General features: G+C 43.3%; 1 protein-coding gene across 1 annotated transcript in view; it reads left to right on the top strand.

Moving 5' to 3' along the window:
• Positions 1 to 19879, top strand: part of Ubap2 (ubiquitin associated protein 2) — an 86869-nt gene continuing 66990 nt past the window's right edge. Inside the window, exon 1 of the mRNA XM_036178111.1 lies at positions 1 to 98. The gene's annotated coding sequence lies outside the window, so the exon portion shown is untranslated. The remainder of the gene's footprint in view (positions 99 to 19879) is intronic.

Genomic DNA, 19879 nt, shown 5'->3' with positions numbered 1-19879 from the left:
GCCGCCTCTGCCGCCGCCGCCGCTTTGTAAGAGGCACATTGGCAGGTAACGAGCGGCGGCGGCGGCGGCGGGTCCCGAGTCCAACGAGAGCAGCAGCGGTAATTGCCATCCTGTCCCCTTCGGTCGCCTTTCCCGGGCCCCGAAACCTGCAGTGTGTGTCTAGACCTGGGCGAAGGTCTCCTGAACCCCCAGCCCCCTGTGGGATGCCCCAGGGTCTCCACGGGTGGACCGGGCCGAGCTTCCCTCGTTGGCTTCTTGTTTCCTTAGTGTGTCCAGGCCCGGGCACCCGCCTTCCTCTCCCGCCCAGGTTGCCCTGTGCTTCCTGCTCCCCCCCCACGCCGTAGTTGGCCGGGCCCCACCCAGCCCCAGGGGGCGCCTTCCCCTCCCCCTCCGGGTTTCTGTCCTGGAGGGTGTGGTTTTCTCTCCCACCTCGGCCCCTGCGTGTCGGCTCGAGCTCCCAGCCACGCTGTCGTCCTCATCCTGACCACCTTTCCGCTTTCCCGTCTGGCGCCGGTCCTGGGACGGGTCTTAAAGCCCAACTTGTGCGCGCTAGTCTTTCCCTACTGAACCTGAAGGCATAGTTCGATTTTTACTTCTTTTCATTCCGGAGGGCCTTGGTGTTAGCTGAAAACTGAAGTTTTCTTCCTCATGTCCTGTTCTTGGAGTCTGGTTGTGGCACCGTTTGTTCTTTTCTTTACCGTAAGTTAAGAGTGCTTTGTAAACTGTACAGCGTGCTGTTGAAAATGCAAATGAGAATTCTGTAACCTGGTGCATTCCAACTCAGTTTTCTTTACCATTGAATTACTTAACCACTTGGCTTTCCTACCTTCCCCGCTGAATTTGAGTTCGTTGCCCAGGCATGTCAACTGTCACCACTCAGGACTCTTGACTCTTGTTTTCTCTTGAGGTTTGTCTTCTCATCGTTCCTGCAGTTTCCTGCTTTAACACAATCCTGTAGTTTTCTGCCACCTCTACACCTTTCTCCTTTATTTCCAAGGTTGTGTACATTTGCCTACATTTTGACGTCCTGCATTGTGTACAGTAAAAATGTAGAGCTTTCAAGTCTCTCCGTGAGGTATCCAGAGATCATCTTTTATTTGAAGAGCATGTCTTTTTTTTTTTTTTTTTTTTGCCAGAGCTGAGGAACGAACGAACCCAGGGCCTTGTGCTTGCTAGGCAAGCGCTCTACCACTGAGCTAAATCCCCAACCTCTGAGCATGTCTTTTTTTTTTTTTTTTTTTTGGTGTAGATAGGCTTGCACTACTTAGCCAAGGTCTCAAGATCCCCTTGCCCCAGTTTTTCTGTGGTGGGATCTCAGGCTTCATGGATTACAGGCAAACACTATCGTGCCTGTTTACCAGAACTTTTTTTTTTGTTTGTTGAGACAGGGTTTCCCCATGTAGCTTTGCGCCTTTCCTGGAACTCACTCGGTAGCCCAGGCTGGCCTCGAACTCATAGAGTTCTGCCTGCCTGAGCCTCTCAAGTGCTGGGATTAAAGGCGTGTGCCACCACCGCCCGGCTTAAATTCCACTCTTTAGAGATGATCCACTATGTCTTGCCTGCCTTTGGGGCCTCTTGGCTAGGTTTGTTTTCCAGCTGCTGTGAAGATTTGTCTGACTGAGCAAAGGTGTTTAGTTTCCCATTCCACTCTTCTTCTGCTTGCTGACTATATGTTCTTGCCTGATTTTCCTACTTGGGGCTTATTCATGTTCTGTAAGATCCCTCCCCCACCCCAGGGCCAGACCTGTATTATTCCCACACTTCTGATCCTCCCCCTCATTTACTTCCTGGCTGCCTCTGACCTTCAAAAACTAAACATTTCAGAGAAAGGGAGATTGTTTTGTTTGAAGTATGGGTGGAAGTGGTAGCATAGCAGGGAATGAGGCCATGAGAAAGGATTGTGGTCATTGCTTCTCCGTCCTGTTTCCTGCTGCTCTGGTCTCCTCTGGTCTCTTTAAATGTGGATTGAGCTAGCCATAGTCATATGAAGCTTCCTTTAGAAGTACTCTACTTCTTCTGGTAACTGGTGAAGTGCTCATCAGGAGTCTCTCTTAGTATTAGTTTGAATAAGTTTTATTACTTTGGAGAAATGGTGGCAGAACATGGCTACAGGTTTACTTTAATTATTAAATGAGTTTATTTTAATTAATGCACTTTTTATTTTACCCCCCCTCCCAAGCTGAGGACCGAACTCAGGGTCTCTACCACTGAGCTAAATCCCCAACCCCTATTTTATTTTTTGAGATGAAGTTTTACTGTGCAGTCAAGCTGGCTTCAAACTCAAAATCTGCCTGCCCCAGTCTCTTGAGACCTGGGATTACAGGCATGTGGCATACTATTCTGGCCTGATTTTAGGTTTTGATGTTTACCCCTTTAGGATATAAAATGCATTTAGGAAGTATAATCCTGTCTTGCAACGTAGACATGGTCTAAAGTGATTTTGCTTTTAAATGTTAGCCTTGGCATTGTTTTGTTTGTTTGAGATGGTCTCCTCACTACACAGCCCTGGTTGGCCTGGAATTCGGAGGTTCACCTGGAGTGCAGCCTGTATGTGTGCATGTTGTTTGAGACAGAGTCTTAGTCTGTAGCCAGGCTGGCTTCCAGCTCAGGGGGTAGCCTCAAACTTAGTGGTCCTCTTTCTTCCCTGGACTCCCAGGACTTCAGGTCTGTGCCACCACGTCTTCTCGTGAGTCTTGCAGTTGTTTGGTTGCTGTTTGCAAAATGGGGAGTGGGGATGAACTTAAGGAAGTCAAAGGAAGGCCTGTGTAGGAAATGTCACCAAAAAGCCCGTGGTAGAGTTTTGCAAGTTATGACTGAGAAATCCATCTTTCTCTTTTCAAAGTCAACCAAATTTATCAGTTCTAAATTCCAACAGAATGTGTAAGGCTTATATTTGGGTTTTTGGGTTGTTTTTACCTTTTTTTTTTTTTTTTTAATGTCTTTTTGGCAGTGTTTCTTCCGAAGTTACCTTTTCTTTCTCCTTTTTTGGGGGGAGGGGTAATGGGGTTGGTGATTAAACTCAGGACTGAGGATGTAGGCTGCAACTGAGCTATACCTTCAAATCCCTGTACTTTTTAATGAAAGTAAGTTTGTTGGAAATTTTGTCTTTTTAAATTCATGTTCTTGTAGTCCAGGTTGGCTTTGAATTTGATGGGTAGCCAAGGATGAGTTTGAACTGACTTCCCTGCCTCCACCTTTACCTCTTACAGGTGTGCTGCACAGGTATGCTTCAGAAATTCTTTGATACAGGCATTGAAGACCAGGTTTTATGAATTTTTGGCAGAAGGACAGTTGCTTGTGAACTGAAGTGAGTTTCAGTTGGTACCCAGTTAAGTGTTTGGAATTGAGGCATGGAACAGGGCTGTGTTGAGGAGTGAGGTGCCTTGGTTAAGACTAAGCAATATTCTCCTCTAAGAGTTGTTAGAGGGCCTGGCGGTGGTGGCACTCAGCTTTAATCCCAGCACTCAGGAGGCAGAGGGAGGCGGAACTTTCAGAGATCAAGGCCAGCCTGGTCTACAGAGTGAATTTCAGGAAAAGCTCCAAAGCTACACAGAGAAACCCTGTCTCAACAAAAACAAAAAGTTGTTAGAGGGGGCTGGAGAGATGGCTCTTCCAGAGGACCAGAGTTCAATTCCCAGCACCCATGTGGCAGCTCACAAGCATCTGTTACTCCAGTTCCAGTAGCTCTGACAACTTCACACCAATGTACATAAAATAAAATTAAGCGGGGCAGTGGTGGTGCACTCCTGTAATCCCAGCACTCGGAGGCAGGGGCAGGTGGATCTCTGTGAGTTCAAGGCCAGCCTGGTCTACAAAGCGAGTTCCAGGACAGCCTCCAAAGCTACAGAGAAACCCTGTCTCGAAGAAACAAAAACAGAAACAAACAAACAAAAAGTGGTAAGCTTTAAAAAAAAGTTGTTAGAGGGCTGGGTGTGGTGGTACACACTTTTAATCCCAGCACACTGGAGGCAGAGGTAGTCCGTCTCTTTGAGGTCAGGCTAGCCTAGTCTATGGATGAGTTCCAGGATAACCAGCGATTAAAAAAAAAGTGTTACGGGGGTTGGAGAAGTAGCTTAGGTTAAGAGCACCTGCTGCTCTTTAAGAGGCCCCTGAGCAGTTCTCAGCACCCTCAGGATGGCTGACAGCTGTCTCTAACATTCCAGCTCTAGGAGATATGGTGCCTCCTGTTGGCCTTCTTGAGCACCAGGCCCCTAGTGGTATGGACAGAAGTACCCGAATGCAAAACACCCATACACGTTTAAAACAACAACACAAAACAAAACTAGTTGCAGGCCAGTGAGATGGCTCAGTGGGTAAAGACGAATGCTTCCAAGTCTGATGCCCAAGTTTGACCCTGGAATCCACAAGGTAGAATGAGGTCAGGCCTTGTTAGTTGTTTTCTGACCTCCACTTATATGCTATGGCATGTGCACACACACACAAAAATAATACTGCTTTTTAAAAAGTTGTTAGGAATGTAGGTGTGGTTCAGTAATGGAGAGCTTCCTGCCCAGGCATCAAGGCTTAGTCTTCAGCACTGAGAAAAAAAGTAGTTTTTCTCCCCCAATTTGGACATCTAAAATTTATTAGAACATGCCTTATTGCTTCTTTTCTTTTTTTGTTTTGTTTATGTGCATTGGTGTTTTGCCTGCATGTGTGTCTCTGTGAGGGTGTGGATCTCTTGGAACTGGAGTTAAAGACAGTTGTGAACTGCCATGTGGGTGCTGGGAATTGAACCCAGGTCATCTGGAGGAACAGCTAGTGCTCTAAATCTCTGAGCCATCTCTCCAGCCCTACATTTTTGTTTCTAAGGCTTAAAATTTAATATTTTTCTTTTAAAATTTTTAAAGTTTTTTTTTTTTTAATGTGAATAAATGTTTTGTATTACACCATGTGTGTGCCTTGTGCCCATGGAGGTCAGAAGAGTCATTGGGTCCAGTGGAATTGGAGTTGGTTATGAGGTACCGTGTGTGTGCTGGGAATTGAACACAGGCGCTCTGCAAAAGCAACAAGCACTCTTAATGCTGAGCAAGCTTTCCAGCCTCAAGACTGTTTCAAAAGATTATTTGTAGAGGAGAAAATTCCTGTTTTTATTTTTCTTTTTTGTTTGTTTGAGTCTGGGTTTTGCTGTATAGCTCTGGCTGGCGTGGAACCTACTATGTGACAGGCTGGTCTTTGGCTCATCTTCGGCTCATGGTGATTCTCATGTCTCAGCCTCCTGGCTGGCGAGTTTAAAAGGCAACTGCCACCACACCTAGCTTAAATTTGCATTTGTAAGTTCTCATGGCAGAAGGATCATCATAAATTTGCTGATGTCTTGTCTACATTTAGAGTTACAAGCCTCCCATGGCTATATAGTGAGACCTTGTTTCAAAAAAGCAAACAAGGTGGGACGTTGGTGGTGCACCCCTTTAATCCCAGCACTCGGGAGGCAGAGTCAGGGGGAATCAGTGAGTTTGAGGCCAGCCTGGTCTACAGAGTGAGATCAGGATAGGCACCAAAACTACACAGAGAAACCCTATCTTGAGAAAACAAAACCAACCAAACCAAAAAAAAAAAAAAAAAAAGGCAAATCAAAACAGAAGCCTACTTATTTTCTTGTTTAATGACTGAACAATGCCAAAACTTTTCCAGTGAAAAATCCTACCTGTTAGGGTGCACATGATGGACACGTATAATCTAGGCATGTAAACACACTGCTTAGGCTGTGAGATCGAGAGAGACTGGGTTTAGTATGCTTAACTTAAGGAGCAGCATGTTATGATAATTACAGTCTTAGATCACACTTCACAATGATGCAGGGGAGTTAACACTATTCTCATGTTAGGTTCAGTGACTGGAGTGTTTTTGGACAAGAGGTAAAGGAGGAAAAGGGGTGTGTGCAAAGGAAAAGAGGAAGAAAGCATTGAAGTAAGAGAGGAAGGATTATCAAGCAGTTCTGAATCATCCAAGTTTCCCCCATAAGTTTCCCTCCCACCCTCCCTCTGGTTTTTCGAGACAGGACTTCTCTGAGTAGCCTTGGCTATCCTGGGATTAAAGGTGTGGGGCACCACTGCCCAGCCCCCATTTGTTTTTTTAAATGTGCATGTTTATTTATGTGTGTGTATATGGGTATGTGAACATGCGTGTGCACCTGCCAGAAGGCCTAGAATTCTGTGGAGCTGGATTTTAGGCAGGTGTGAGCTGCCTGATAAGGGTGCTGGGAACTGAACTAGTCCTCTGCAAGGAGAGCATGCTGTTGTACCAGTTGAGCTGTATCTTTAGCTCATGTTTTTTTGTTGTTGTTGAGACAATCTAGTCCTTGCTGTCCTAGAGTTTGACATGTAGACCAGGCTAGCTTTCGTGCTCCCAGGCCAGCTGGAGTTACATGCAGTTGTGAGCTGCCCAACAAGAGTGCTGGAAACTGCAGCTCATACTCTTAATTGCTGAGACCCCTCCTCCCCAAGACAATTTTATCATGTTCCTGTAGTTGGCCTTGAACTTAGAGATCTTCCTGCTTCTGAAGTGCTGGAATAAATGGCATGCCCCACCATGCCTATTTTATACATTTTAAAAAAAAATGTGTCTCTTTTTGAGAAGCAGTAGAGGCATGGGATCACTGAGTGTTTGGGTCAGCCTGACCTACATAGGGAGTTCCAGGATAGCCAGGACTACACAGACCCTGTTTCAAAACAAGAAGGAAAGAAAAACAACAAAAGGCTGGTGGTGCTGCAACTCAGTGGTAGAGTGTTTGCCTAGACTGTAGATTCAGTTCTTAGTACTGCTCCCCTCTTCAAAACAGTGATTGGAAAACATCCCCACACACTATAGGAGAACCCAGGTATTCCACATCAAAAGTCTTGTTAGTTAAATGGTCATTCACTATTTTACTACCACAAAAGGCGGTAATGTGGTAGAGCTGGCACAATGCCTTGTACCCGCACCAAGGTAAGGTACTCTGATGGTCTGGCCAGGAGCGGGACAAGGAAATGGCAAGTGTTATTTTGTTAGCTAGATCGTGGTGATAGTTGCAAAGCTTAGCAAATAAACTAAAAGCCATTTAATTACATAAAGTGAGCTTTGTGTTTTGACCATACCCCAGTAATATTCAACTTTTTTTTTGGAATAAATATTTTGAGGTAAGCAAATTAAACAAACAGATAAAAACTCAAGCAGCATACATTAATCTGTAATTATTACCAGTTATGATAACCAAACATTAGAAATCCTTTTTTTTTTTTTTTTTTTTTTTTTGTTTTTGTTTTCGAGGCAGGGTTTCTTTGTGTAGCTTTGGTGCCTGTCCTGGATCTCGCTCTGTAGACCAGGCTGGCCTTGAACTCACAGAGATCCGCCCACCTATGCCTCTCGAGTGCTGGGATTAAAGGCGTGTGCTACCACCACCCAGCATCCATTATCTTTTTTAGGTTCCCCACAGATTTAGGAAACAGTATTTGATCAAGGTTTTCTAATCTCAGTTTAGTAGATTTCAAGTGTATCTGACTTGTGGACTTAATCATACTACTCTGCTATTTGCTTTTCTGAAATGCTGCTATCTGGGAGTTCAGCCAGGTGCTAGCTGATAAATCAAAGCAAGCATAGGAAAGGAAATTGAATACCTTTGTAGTGTAAAAAGCTGTGTCTTGATACTAGATAAGGACTGCAAGTGGGATATGGAGGTGGGGGGGTCTTTGAACTGTGTAGGGTTCCACTAGACTTTATACATCTATTTTTTTCTATTTTATTTATTCTATGTGGAGATATTTCGAGTTGGTTAAACTTGAGTTCTGAGATTCAATACAACAGGCTACTTTTCCTTTAATTTTCCCATTCTGATTTTGGTAGCTTTTGAAATCAGTATGGTGAGCTGATCTCTAAGCCCTGTGCCAGTTTATATTTATCCTATGAAGTGTGCATACATTAAGGAGCACTTTGTTTTCTCAAACGAGCTGTACCCCCAGCCCTTTTCCATTCTTTTTAAATGCTAGTGCTCTAACTCATGAGCCATAGCATTGCTCATGCCCAGCACATGAGCTACATCACTCCCCCAGGGAATGGCTGGTGCTAGCAGAGCACACAGCTTGTGGTGAGGGGACATGCTCAAGTATTGACTTTTATATCTCAGGACTAAGAGACAAAAATAGTGTTGAGTATTTGAGGACAAAAGGAAACAAGATGGTGTTTTCAGTGCCTGAGAAGGCAAGGGAAGGCTGACTCAAATTACCTTGTGTGGTAGAACATAGAAGAGAGCAGGAGGACTGCAAGCAGGAGGCCTGGCCTGGGGTAGCATTTCTTCTGTTGGAGTGATAAGGTGATGGAAACCAGCCTGAAGGTGAAGCAGGTGACTAGAGAAGAGTGGAGACAGGGGTATGTTCCTTAGGGAAAGAGCTGAAGTCGCCATTGCTTATAGCATAGAGCGCTCAGTTCCTAGTAGAGACTGGAAGGAACTATCTTTTGAGCTTTCATTCTTGAGGTTAATCAGCACCTAGACAACAGTTTTAACAACTCTTTCTACATTACCATCTGGGAAATAGGGAATTCCTTTTTTTGAGTAGTGTGGTGGAAGATTTCCTCATTTAAGGGATTCTGTGTTTTGGTGTTCTAGTAAAAGCTGGCACTGGTAGGTACGTAAGTAGCGGTGTGTTAATGTTTAAGTGGATCACATGACTTGATCGGCACATTCTTTAGGTAACTTGACATGGTTTTGGGATGGTGAAAACAGTAACAAGGTTGCTAATAGAATAAAAATCATTCCTGTTTTGGGAGGCAGAGGCAGGCAGCTCTCAGAGTCCAGGACAGCCTGGGCTACACAGAGAAACCCTGTCTTGAAGAACCAAGAAAAGAAAGGAAAAAAAAGTCCTAGCTTTATAGTAGTATCTAGAGAGGATATACTTTTGTCTTGAAAGAACCCCCCACCAGCTAGACGTGGTGGCGCATCCTTGTGTCTGTCTATAAAGACAGGGTCTGTCATGAACCTGAAGCTCTCAGTTCAACTAGATGGGCTGACAGCAAGTCCTAGGGGTTTTCCTGTCTCCACCTCCATAATGCTAGGGTATACAGGCCCTGCTTTTTGTAAATGGGTTCTGGGGCACAAATATGGCTCCTGTACTTACTAACCAGACCATTACCTCACTTCTTGCATCCCTGGCTATCCAGGAACTCACAGAGATCCTCTTGCCTCTGTTTTCCAAGTGCTAGGATTAGGGGTGTATACCATGATGCCCAGCAGGACAAGTTTTTAATTTAATTTAGTTTTTTATTTTAGTTTACGTGCTTTGATGTTTTACCTGTGTGTATTTCTATATGAGGGTGTCAGAGACCATGGAACTGGAGTTACAGACACTTGTGAGCTGCCATGTGGGTTCTGGGAATTGAATACAAGTCCTCTGGAAGAGCAGCAAATGCTCTTAACTGATGAGTCATCTCTCCAGCCTTGACAAGCATTTTTTAAATGACACAGAAATGAACTCTGTGCTTCTGCTTCCTTCCTTTGTTTGTTTGTTTGTTTGTTTGTTTTTCTTCTCTGTGTAGCCTTGGCTGTCCTGGAACTCACTCTGTAGAGCAGCTTGGCCTGGAACTCAGAGATCTGCCTGCCTCTGTCTCCTGCTGGGATCAAAGCAGTATACCACCACCACTGGCTGCTTCTGCTTTTATCTTAACTCTTTTATCTTGCCCCTCTGTTGTAGCCCACTAGGTTTCCTAGTGGCTGTACCTAGCAGAACTGCATAAAGAGGTTGATTGGACCACGGGCCTGAGTATCAGATGTTTGTAAGGGTCAGGAGGGAGGTTTTTTGCTCCACCCCTTGGCATTGCTATAAATAGCCCTTTGGAATAAAGTTCTGGGCCTGTTTGGATAGTGATCCATACCCTCTCAGTCTATCCTGTGTTTTCTCTCTGTTTATCTCCCCTCTATTTCTAAGTCTCTTATCCCTCATTCCTCAAGAGCCCCAGGGGGAAATAATGGTGGGGGCTGCCCCCCCCCCTCGGGCTATGATATAATATGTGCTTGTGCCAGTGGATGTTTGCAGAAAGGGAGATAGCTTCTTAATTATCCAAGTTAGCAGGGAATTCATTCTGCAACTTGGTGAAAACCAAAGCTGTTTAGAGTTTGAAGCCTTGCTCTGTAATGATAGGGTTAAAAATACCCTTCCTACTTTAAAAAAAGTCTGTGAATCACTGATTTAAGACAGTAAAGATGTCTGAGAAATGCATGACAGGAAAACCATTTGAAAAAATTACATTAGCCAGGTGGTGGTGGCGCACACCTTTAATCCCAGCACTCGGGAGGCAGAGGCAGAGCCAGGCGGATCTCTGTGAGTTCAAGGCCAGCCTGCCTGGTCTACAGAGTGAGATCCAGGAAAGGCGCAAAGCTACACAGAGAAACCCTGTCTTGAAAAACCAAAACAACAACAACAACAAAAACCCAAAAAAACATTGTCTTTGGGTTTGGAATTTTGGTTTTGGAGAGTAGCCATCTTATGCTGCCCAGAAGTTATGCAGACATAAGTGGTGTCATTCTGAGAAACCAGCCGAGGATAAGAAGACAAAGAAGATGTGATGAGTTTGTATTAGGAAAGCAAGTTCTTCAGTGTCTTCAGATAGACTTGGGTTATTTCCTTTATCACTCATTACACAGTTAAAATAGCTGAGTCTGAAAAGTTAGCATTTGATTGGTTTTTCAAGACAGGCTTTCTCGGTGTAGCCCTGGCTATCCTGGAACTCGCTCTGTACACCAGGCTTGCTTTGAACTCAAAGATCTGCCTGCCTCTGCCTCTGCCTCTGCCTCCCAAGTGCTGGGATTAAAGGAGTGTGCCACTACAACCAGGCTTAAAATCAGTGTTTGTAATACTTTGTTGCCAAGGAAGGAAAACATTGCCTTTATTTATTTACTCACTCATTTATTTATTCACTTATTTATTTATTCACTTGTTTGTTTGTTTATTTATTTATTTATTTATTTATTTGGGGGCAGGGTCTCTCTATGTAGTCCTAGCTATCCTGGAATTTAACTATGTAGACTAGGTTGGCCTTAAACTCATGGAGGCCTCCTGCCTCTGCGCGCACAAGCGAGATTGTGCCTCAGAACAAATAAACAGCTTAGTGAATATACTTCCAAGGTTCTTTTTGCATCAATAGATCCTGTAAATGTTGTGTGAAATATGGGCTTTTTGTTTGTTTGTTTGTTTGTTTGGACACGGGTTTTGTAGAGGTAGGGGTAAAGATTAGTTATGAATAGTGAGTGACTTTTCATTGGAGGGCAAAGAATCCTCGATCCTGCTAGGGTAGAGAGGGTTTAAAGGCTAGGTATGTGGCTCAGTGGTAGAATGGTTGCCTAGCACATGTGAAGTCCTGGATTTGATCCCTAGCACCATGAAAGAGCAATAAAATAATAATAAAATAAAATGAGATTTTTTTAAAGCTGAGAAAGCTGGATAGGAATGGGACACCTGTATGGAAGAAGCCCCAGACAATGAAATACTTTTCCTTCTCTCTGACTGTAGGTAGCCAGATAGAAATAACTGTACCAAATGAAATTGGATGTCTTCTAATGTTCAAGAGTCCACCAGCATTCTTTTTTGTGGGCAGGTTATAAGCACAGCCTAGCTGATAGCCTTGTGTGGGTGTAGAGAGTTCATCCTTGTCCACCAGTTGCTAGAGGCCTGACCCTGCCCTCTGCAGCTGTGGACAATAAAAGTATCAGCTTGGTCAGCTCCTGGCAAGTGAACACTAGCAGTTGAGCTGCATGGAATTAGGCCTCGTAATTGAGTGTTTGGCACCCTTTGTTGCCTTATCCTCTCCCAGATTGGCAGTGTTGATTTCTTCTTGCTGCCTGCCCTGGACTTTTTAAACCAGTAGTGATTCTTTACTAATTTCCCAGGCAGAGCAGGGTTGAGAATAATGGATTCTGATAGAAAAAGCAAGAATGCAGACTGGAAATTAAATGAAAGTAAGAAAACAGAACTGGTCACAAGCGTTCAATAATGTTAGAGACTCAAAAGGAGCAATTGTTGTTGGGTATTGGAAAGGCTGTGGATCAGGCTGGGATTCTGGCCCAGGCTAGATATTTGGGATTAGGAATGAAGTATTCAGGCGATGTTGACATTTGCTGGTTGCCTTACAGAAGGAGGCCAAGTTGGGGACTGTTATATTTCTATAATTGAACATTTGAATATGGTATAGTACCTCACAGGCTAGAAAGCCAGGTGTGTTTGAAGTCTTCACTTTGTTACTTAATGAGCTGTGACTCTGTAAAATGGGAGCATTATATACTTTGGAGTGCAGAATAGTGTATGATTTAATATCTTAAAAGTCAGGCTTGATTGCACATGTCGATAATCTTAGCACTTTAAAGGCTGAGGCTGGAGGCCAGTTATAAGTTTGAGGGTAGCCTGGGCTATACAGCCAGTGTCATGCTGCATAGCAAGTACCAGGCTATCTGAGGACTTAAAATAATATCTGGCACCTATAAAACAATATATGGTTGCTGCTGTTGTCATTTTTTACTGGTTTTAGAATTTGGGGAATGAGTGTACACCTGGGATCATCTTTACCAAAGGCAGAGACTCAGAAATGAGTTAATACTCTCTGTAGACATTCTTGTTTTTTGTGGGTGAGTGTGTCTAGAGGCCAGAAGTTGATGCTGGGTGTCTTCTTCAGTTCTCTACCTTGAACCCAGTTTGTCAGTTCAGCTACATTAACTGACCACATGCCCCAGAGATCCTTAGGTCCACCTCATCAGTCCTAGAATTACAGGTGTGCACCACCATGCTTGGCTTTTATGTGAGTCCTGAGGCTTGAACTCAGGATGTTATGTTTATGGGACAAGCAAGCACTAGGTGAGCCATATTCCCTGTCCCTCTGTGGGTAGTCTTGGTAGAGTCTTGCTCGTTTGTTGAGAGAGGACTCCCTGTATATCCCTGGCTAGCCTAGCGCTCACTCTGTAGATCAGGCTGGCCTCAAACTCCCAGAGATCCACCTGCCTCTGCCTTCCAAGTGCTGGGATTAAAGGCGTGCACCACCGCCCCCTAACTTTTGTTTTAAAGAAGTTAAAAACGTATCAGCAATTCTAAGTTAAAAATCTATCACTGTATCACATCAAGTTTATTTTGAATAAGATGAGGTAAAAGGATAGAAATTTCATTTGTTTTTTGATTTTTCTATTTTATTTTTCATTTATGTTTTGAGATTTTACTTGATAGATCAGAGTAAGCTCATGCTTTCTGTAGCTCAAGAACCTGAGATATGGAAGAGTTTCTGACAGATTATTTTTAGAAGTCTCTTGCTCTTGTCTGTTTCTATTCTAAGAATTCTCTTGGAATCTGTTCCAAAGTAGTAGAGCTGATGGAAAAAGTGTAAATGCAGTTCCTATGTCTGGCAGCTGGGTACTTGCTGCAAACACAGATATATTTACTACACAAGGGTCTGTTTCCAGAAGAAAGCAGAATCTCTCCATGTATTGTTTTGGTATGTTAGTTGAAAGTGTTTCTTCTTTTTTTTTTTTTTTTTTTTTTAAGGATTTATTTATTATTATTATGTATATAGAAGAGGGCGCCAGATCTCATTACAGATGGTTGTGAGCCACCATGTGGTTGCTGGGAATTGAACTCAGGACCTCTGGAAGAGCAGTCAGTGCTCTTAACCTCTAAGCCATCTCTCCAGCCCGAAGGTGTTTCTTCTTAATCTGGTTTCCATGCCCTCCATTTTCGGTTTAGAGGTAGTAAACAATTTTAAGGGTTTTTTTTTTTTGTGATTACTCTGGTAAGTTTCTCCCTCTTTTCCTTCCTTCCTCCCTCCCTTCCGTCCCTTTGTAGTGTGTATGTAGGGGGTGAGAGGGGTGTGTGTGTGTGTGTGTGTATGTGTGTGTGTGTGTGTGTGTGTACACGCGCGCGCGCAAAAAGAGAACAAAAAAGATGTCATTTTTCAAATAAACATAAAGGAAGCAATGTAAAGCTAAGAGTGCTTGTTTATACCAATAATCCCAGCATTTAGGAGGCTGAGACAGGAGGATTATGTTCTGGGCCAGTCTGGGCTATAGTATTGCAAATGCCTATCGAAACAAAATAAAAACCCAGGCTGGAGAGATGCCTCAGTGGTTAAGAGCACTTACTGCAGTCGGGCAGTGGTGGCACATGACTTTAATCCCAGCCCTCAGAAGGCAGAGCCAAGCGGATCTCTCTCTGAGTTTGAGGCCAGCCTGATCTACAGAGTGAGATCCAGGACAGGCACCAAAACTACACAGAGAAACCGTGTCTCCAAAAACAAAACAAAACAAAACAAAACCAAAAAATCACTTACTGCTCTTGCGGAGGACCCGGACTAGGTTCCCAGCACCCTTTTAACAGTTCCCAATCACTCTTTGATTCCAGGAAATCTGATGACCTCTCTGACCTCCTGGGGTACCAGGCACACAAGTGGTGAACATACATACATGCAGGTAAAGCTCTCACACATAAAAATAAATCTTAAAAATCAAAACAAAAGAAAACAAACAAAAGCAGCTGGTGCTGGTGGCACCTACCCATAATCCTAGTATTAGGGAGGTAGAGCCAGAAAGAGCAAGACTTAAAAGTCATTCTAAACTATATAATAAATTTGGAGGCCAGGCCTGTGGTATATAAGACTATCTCAAAAGAAGAAAAGAAAGAAATCCAAAACCAAACTATGAGCTCTAAACTGAGTGGTGGTCTTAGGTTTTACAAAGCAAGTATTTTGGCTCCGTGTGCTTTCTCATGCCTTTGATCCCAGCATTTAAAGTAGAAGTAGAAGGATCTCTGGGTTCAAGGTCAGCCTGGTCTAAATAGTCCTGGCCCCAGGACAGCCAGGACTAGAGCAACCCTGCCTCAAAACAAAACGCACTATTTTGCTTTAAGACTTTAACTGGGGCCATTTTTATTGTATAATTACATCTTCACTAGAAATGATTTATTTATTTGTTGGTTGGTTTGGTTTAGTTTGGTTTGGTTTGGTTTGGTTTGGTTTTTCCAGGCAGGGTTTCTCTGTGTAGCTTTGCGCCTTTCCTGGAACTTACTCTGTAGCCCAGGCTGACCTCGAACTCGCAGAGATCTGCCTGCCTGCTTCTGCCTCTGAGTGCTGGGATTAAATGTGTGCGTCACTACCTCCGGGTTTAGGAATGTTTTATTTGCTCATAAGTGGAGATATAAAATTTAAATGTTTATACTCAGTGAGTTGGTGAAATTGTTTATTTTTTTAAAATTTTATGTGTATGGATGTTTTTCCTGTAGGCATATTGTCCATGAACTACATGCGTGCAGTACCCAGGGAAGCCAGAAGAGGGTGTCAGGTCCCCTGGGACTGAAGTTACAGATGGTTACACACTGCCACATGGATGTTGGGAATTGAATTTGGGTCCTCTGGAAGAGCAGCCAGTGCTCTTAACTTTTGAGCCATCTTTACAGCCCTGAAATTATTTTTAATGAAGGGGTTTTCTGTTTTTGTGATAGGGTCTCACTATAGTTCTGGTTGGCTTAGAACTCACTATGTAGACTAGGCTGGTCTTGAACTCAGAGATCTTCCTGCCTCTGCTGGACCTAAGTTTTAAAAAAGATTGTATTCATTCATCATTCATTCATTCATTTATTTTATGTGTGTATTTGTGCATATGGCCCTTAGAGACCAGAGGAATTGGATCTCCTGGGACTGGAGTTAAAGCAGGTGTAAGCAACCTGATGTTGGTGCTTACAGAACTGAACTTGGGTTCCTCTGCTGGAGCAGACTGAGCTCTCCATCTCTGAGCTATCTCTCCAGCTCTGAATTAATTTTTAAAAAATCATAAACTTAATGTTTGTGTACTTGAGGGCATATGCACATGCCTTGGTGCCAGCATGGAGGTCAGAAGACAAATTATGGGAGTTCATTTTCTCCTTCTATCTGTGGGTCCCAGGGATTGGAACTAAGGTTTCAGGCTTGGCAGCAAGTGCCTTTTAGCCATCTTGCTGTCCTCTAATTTTTATTTATTTATTATTTTATTATTATTATTATTATTATTATTATTATTATTATTATTTTGAGGAAGGGTTCCTCTATGTAGCCCTGGCTGTCCTGGAACTCGAGTTGAAGACCAGGCTGGCCTTGAACTCACAGAGACTTGCCTGCCTCTGCCTCCTGAGGGTTAGGATTAAAGTCACGTGCCACTGCCACTACCACTGGCAGCTCCCAATTTTTTAATTGAAAATTAACTTTTGTGGGCTAGGTCTCACGTGGACTCCAGAGGATCGTTTTAGGGAATTGAGGATCGTTTTAGGGAGTTGGCTCTCCTTCCACCCGTAGTCAACTTAGATTGTCAACCTTTCTCAGCAGTCACTCTCCCCGAGTCTTGTGCAGCTACCTTTCTTGGCTGACTGTCTTTGGACTGCCAGGCAGCAAATAACAACACGGAGACTTCTTACTAGTTATGAAAGCTTGGTCTTTAGCTTAGAGTTGTCCCCAGCTAGCTCTTATAACTCAAATTAACCTGCTTCTATTAATCTATGTTCTGCCGTGTGGCTTTTTTTTTTTTTTTAATTTATTATGTATACAGTGTTCTGCCTTCAGGCCATAAGATGGCGCCGGATCTCATTACAGATGGTTGTGAGCCACCATGTGGTTACTGGGAATTGAACTCACAACTTCTAGAAGAATAGCCAGTTAACTACTGAACCATCTCTCCACCACCATCTGCCATGTGGCTTTTACTTTTCTTCAGTTTGGCACATCAGACTTGGTACATGTCTCCCTCATGCCTTGATTCATCCTTCTGACTTCTCTCTGTCTGGAAGTCCCGCCTATTCTCTCCTGCCTGGCTATTGGCCATTCAGCTTTTTATTAAACCAATCAGAGGGTGCCTTATGCAGAAATACATCTTTACACTGTAAATAAATATTCTGCAACAATCTTGCTCTTTTTAGGAGGAACAGGGTCTCCTGTATCCCAGGCTGGTTTCAGACTTACTTTGTAGGTGAAGATGGCCTTAAACTTGAGGTTTTCTATCTCCACCTGAATGGAGAATTACAGATGTGCATCAGTATGCCCAGCTTAATGGAGTGCTGGGGAATTATTCAGCGTTTCATGCATGCTGGTTGAGTACTCTACCTACTGAGCTACATCCCCAGCCCCCAATTTAAAAAAACTTAAAAACCCTTTATTTATTGTGTGTGTGTCATGTTGGATGTGATGGGCAACTTTCAGGGGCAGCTCTCTCCCTTCCATTGTGTGGGTCCTGGTGATGTCACTGGGGTTTAGTTACTGAGGTATTCTGAGAAAATCAGGCTCATAACATCAAAATAATGTTTGGTTGTAATAGGCTAGAAAACTTAAGCCTTTTTGTAAATCACAAAGCTCGTGCAGTTTAGTGTAAGGGTGTGTTACGGTTCTTGTAGTTTTCTCACTGGACGGCATTCTATCAGAAGAGGCTCTTTATTATATTAAACATACTTACATTGTTTTCACAAATGGATTGCTTATCTTGTATGTATGAGGCCCAGGGTTAGTCTCTAGTCCTGCCAAAATGAATTGTTTCATTTAAGCAATATAAATATTTCTTGTATAATATTACATTGCTTTGTGGTTTAGAAAATTTGTCTTTCCTTCCTTCCTTCCTTCCTTCCTTCCTTCCTTCCTTCCTTCCTTTCTTCCTTCCTTCCTTCCTTCCTTCCTCTCTTTCTCTCTCTCTCTCTTTTTTTTTGAGACAGGGTTTTGTATTGCTCTGAGAGCTCCACCTGCCTCTGCCTCCCAAGTACAGGGATTGCCCTACTTCCTACTGAGACTTTTTTTTTTTTTTTAAGATTTATTTTATTTATGATGTAAACAGTGTTCTTTCTGCAAGTTTTTGCTGTATGCCAGAAGAGGGCATCAGATCTCACTATAGATGGTTGTGAGCCACCATGTGGTTCCTGGAAATTGAACTCTGGGCCTCTGGAAGAGCAGACAGTGCTCTTAACCTCTGAGCCAGCTCTCCAGCCCCCTACCGAGATCTTTAAACTCAGAGAACAGGATGTTTCTGAGATGGCTCAGTGGGTAAAAACACTTGCCACACAATCTGAGGCCTGAGTTCAGTTCCTGGATCCTACTGTAGAGGAGAAAACTGATTCTCAAAAGTTTTCCTCTGACCTCCACACATTGGCTGTGACATACAAGTGGCCGTGAGCACACACAAAAATCATGAGTAAAACAAGAATTTAAAAACTCAGAGGATACTCTAAAAGTAATACAATTATGATAAAACAAACTTATTCTATATAGTGAAAACAAAGTAACCAAATTAGCAGTCTGAAAGTTGTTAAGTTCAAAATAGGATATAGAGTGTGTTTCATATGTTAGGGGGCTGGAGAGATGGCTCAGTGGTTAAGAGCACTGCTTGATCTTCCAAAGGTCCTGAGTTCAATTTCCAGCAACCACATGGTGGCTCACAACCATCTGTAATGAGATCTGGTGCCCTCTTCTGGCCTGCAGGGATATGTGCAGACAGAACACTGTATACATAATAAATAAATAAATCTTTAAAAAAAGGTGTTAGTGTCTGAAGTAGTGTAATGAGTTTTGGGTAGTGTCTTAGCCACTGTTCTATTACTCTGAAAAGACCATGAACAAGGCAACTTCTATAAAAGAAAGCTTTTAATTGGCACTTGCTTACAGTTTCAGGGGGTGGTTTATTACTACCATGGTGGGGAGGGAACATTGCAGCAGGCAGCAGTCATGGCGCTGGAGATGTAGCTGAGAGCTCACATCTGATCCCGAGTTTCAGAGTTGAAAATCCACCCCCAGTGACACACCTCTAATAAGGCTGCACCTCTTAATCTTTTCCAAAGAGTTCCACCGACTGGAGACCAAGTATTTAAACATGACTCTATGGGAACCATTCTCATTCAAACACCACAGTTAGTTTCTTGTAATTGATTATAATCAGATCTAAAGGATACCTAGAAGTCCCAATAGAGCTGAGGATGACCTTGAATTTCTAATTATCTTTACCTTCCCAGGCCTTGAACTGCATATGTATGCCACCATATCCAGTTTTACAGGGAACTGGGGATTGAACCCAGGGTGCATGCTAGACAAGCACTCTACGACCTGAGCTGCATCCCCAGCCCTCTGGTCTTTTAAACACTTAAGATTATGAAGACAAGTCTGGAAACAGAATGGCTAAAGTAAATATGAGTTAAATGTCGATCCAATGAATCCAACGGAAAGCAGTGCAGGAAAGGAGGCCTGGAGAGTGTGTGGTCAGTTGTACCAGGCACTAAAGCAGAGCGGTGGTTTTGCAGTCAGTCTGGGCAGTATAATGGAACCCCACATGAAGAGAAGAGGACGGGAACGGGGACAAGGGAGAGGGAAAACTGCTAGGGAATAATCCTGGGTACTTGCATTCTGTTTTACATATTTTTAGTAGATAAACTTGAGTAGAAACTTAGCTTGTTATTGTGATGTGGCCTATTTGAATTATTCCCTTTTATGCTCTGGGGTGGTTATGCCAAAGATTAAAATTATCCAGAATTTTACAATTTAGCCCAGACTTACTTCCCTTGAGTTCTATGTAGCTGAGGATAACGTTGAACTTCTGATCCTTCTCCCTGTACCTGAGTGCCAAGATTATAGTCATGGGCTATTATATCTATATCTGCCTTTAGATGGTTCTAGGCATGGTTTTAAGGGGTGCTGGGTTTAAGGCTGCTTCGATTAGAGCTTGTGTTAAAGGTTTGCCTGGAGCACTGCCTTGTTTTGAATGCTGGGATGCAAAATCCAGTCCTCATGATTGCACAGCAAATGTTCTTTTTGTTTTGTTTTGTTTTGTTTTTTGTTTTTCAAGACAGGGTTTCTCTCTGTAGCTTTGGAGCCTGTCCTGGAACTCGCTTTGTAGACCAAGCTGGCCTTGAACTCACAGAGATCCACCGGCCTCTGCCTCCCAAGT

This window comes from Onychomys torridus, chromosome 2 (genome assembly GCF_903995425.1).
Source record: "Onychomys torridus chromosome 2, mOncTor1.1, whole genome shotgun sequence".
Lineage (NCBI taxonomy): Eukaryota > Metazoa > Chordata > Mammalia > Rodentia > Cricetidae > Onychomys > Onychomys torridus.
The sequence above is the reverse complement of the archived record's forward strand: the minus strand, read 5'-3'. Positions and strand labels throughout refer to the sequence as shown.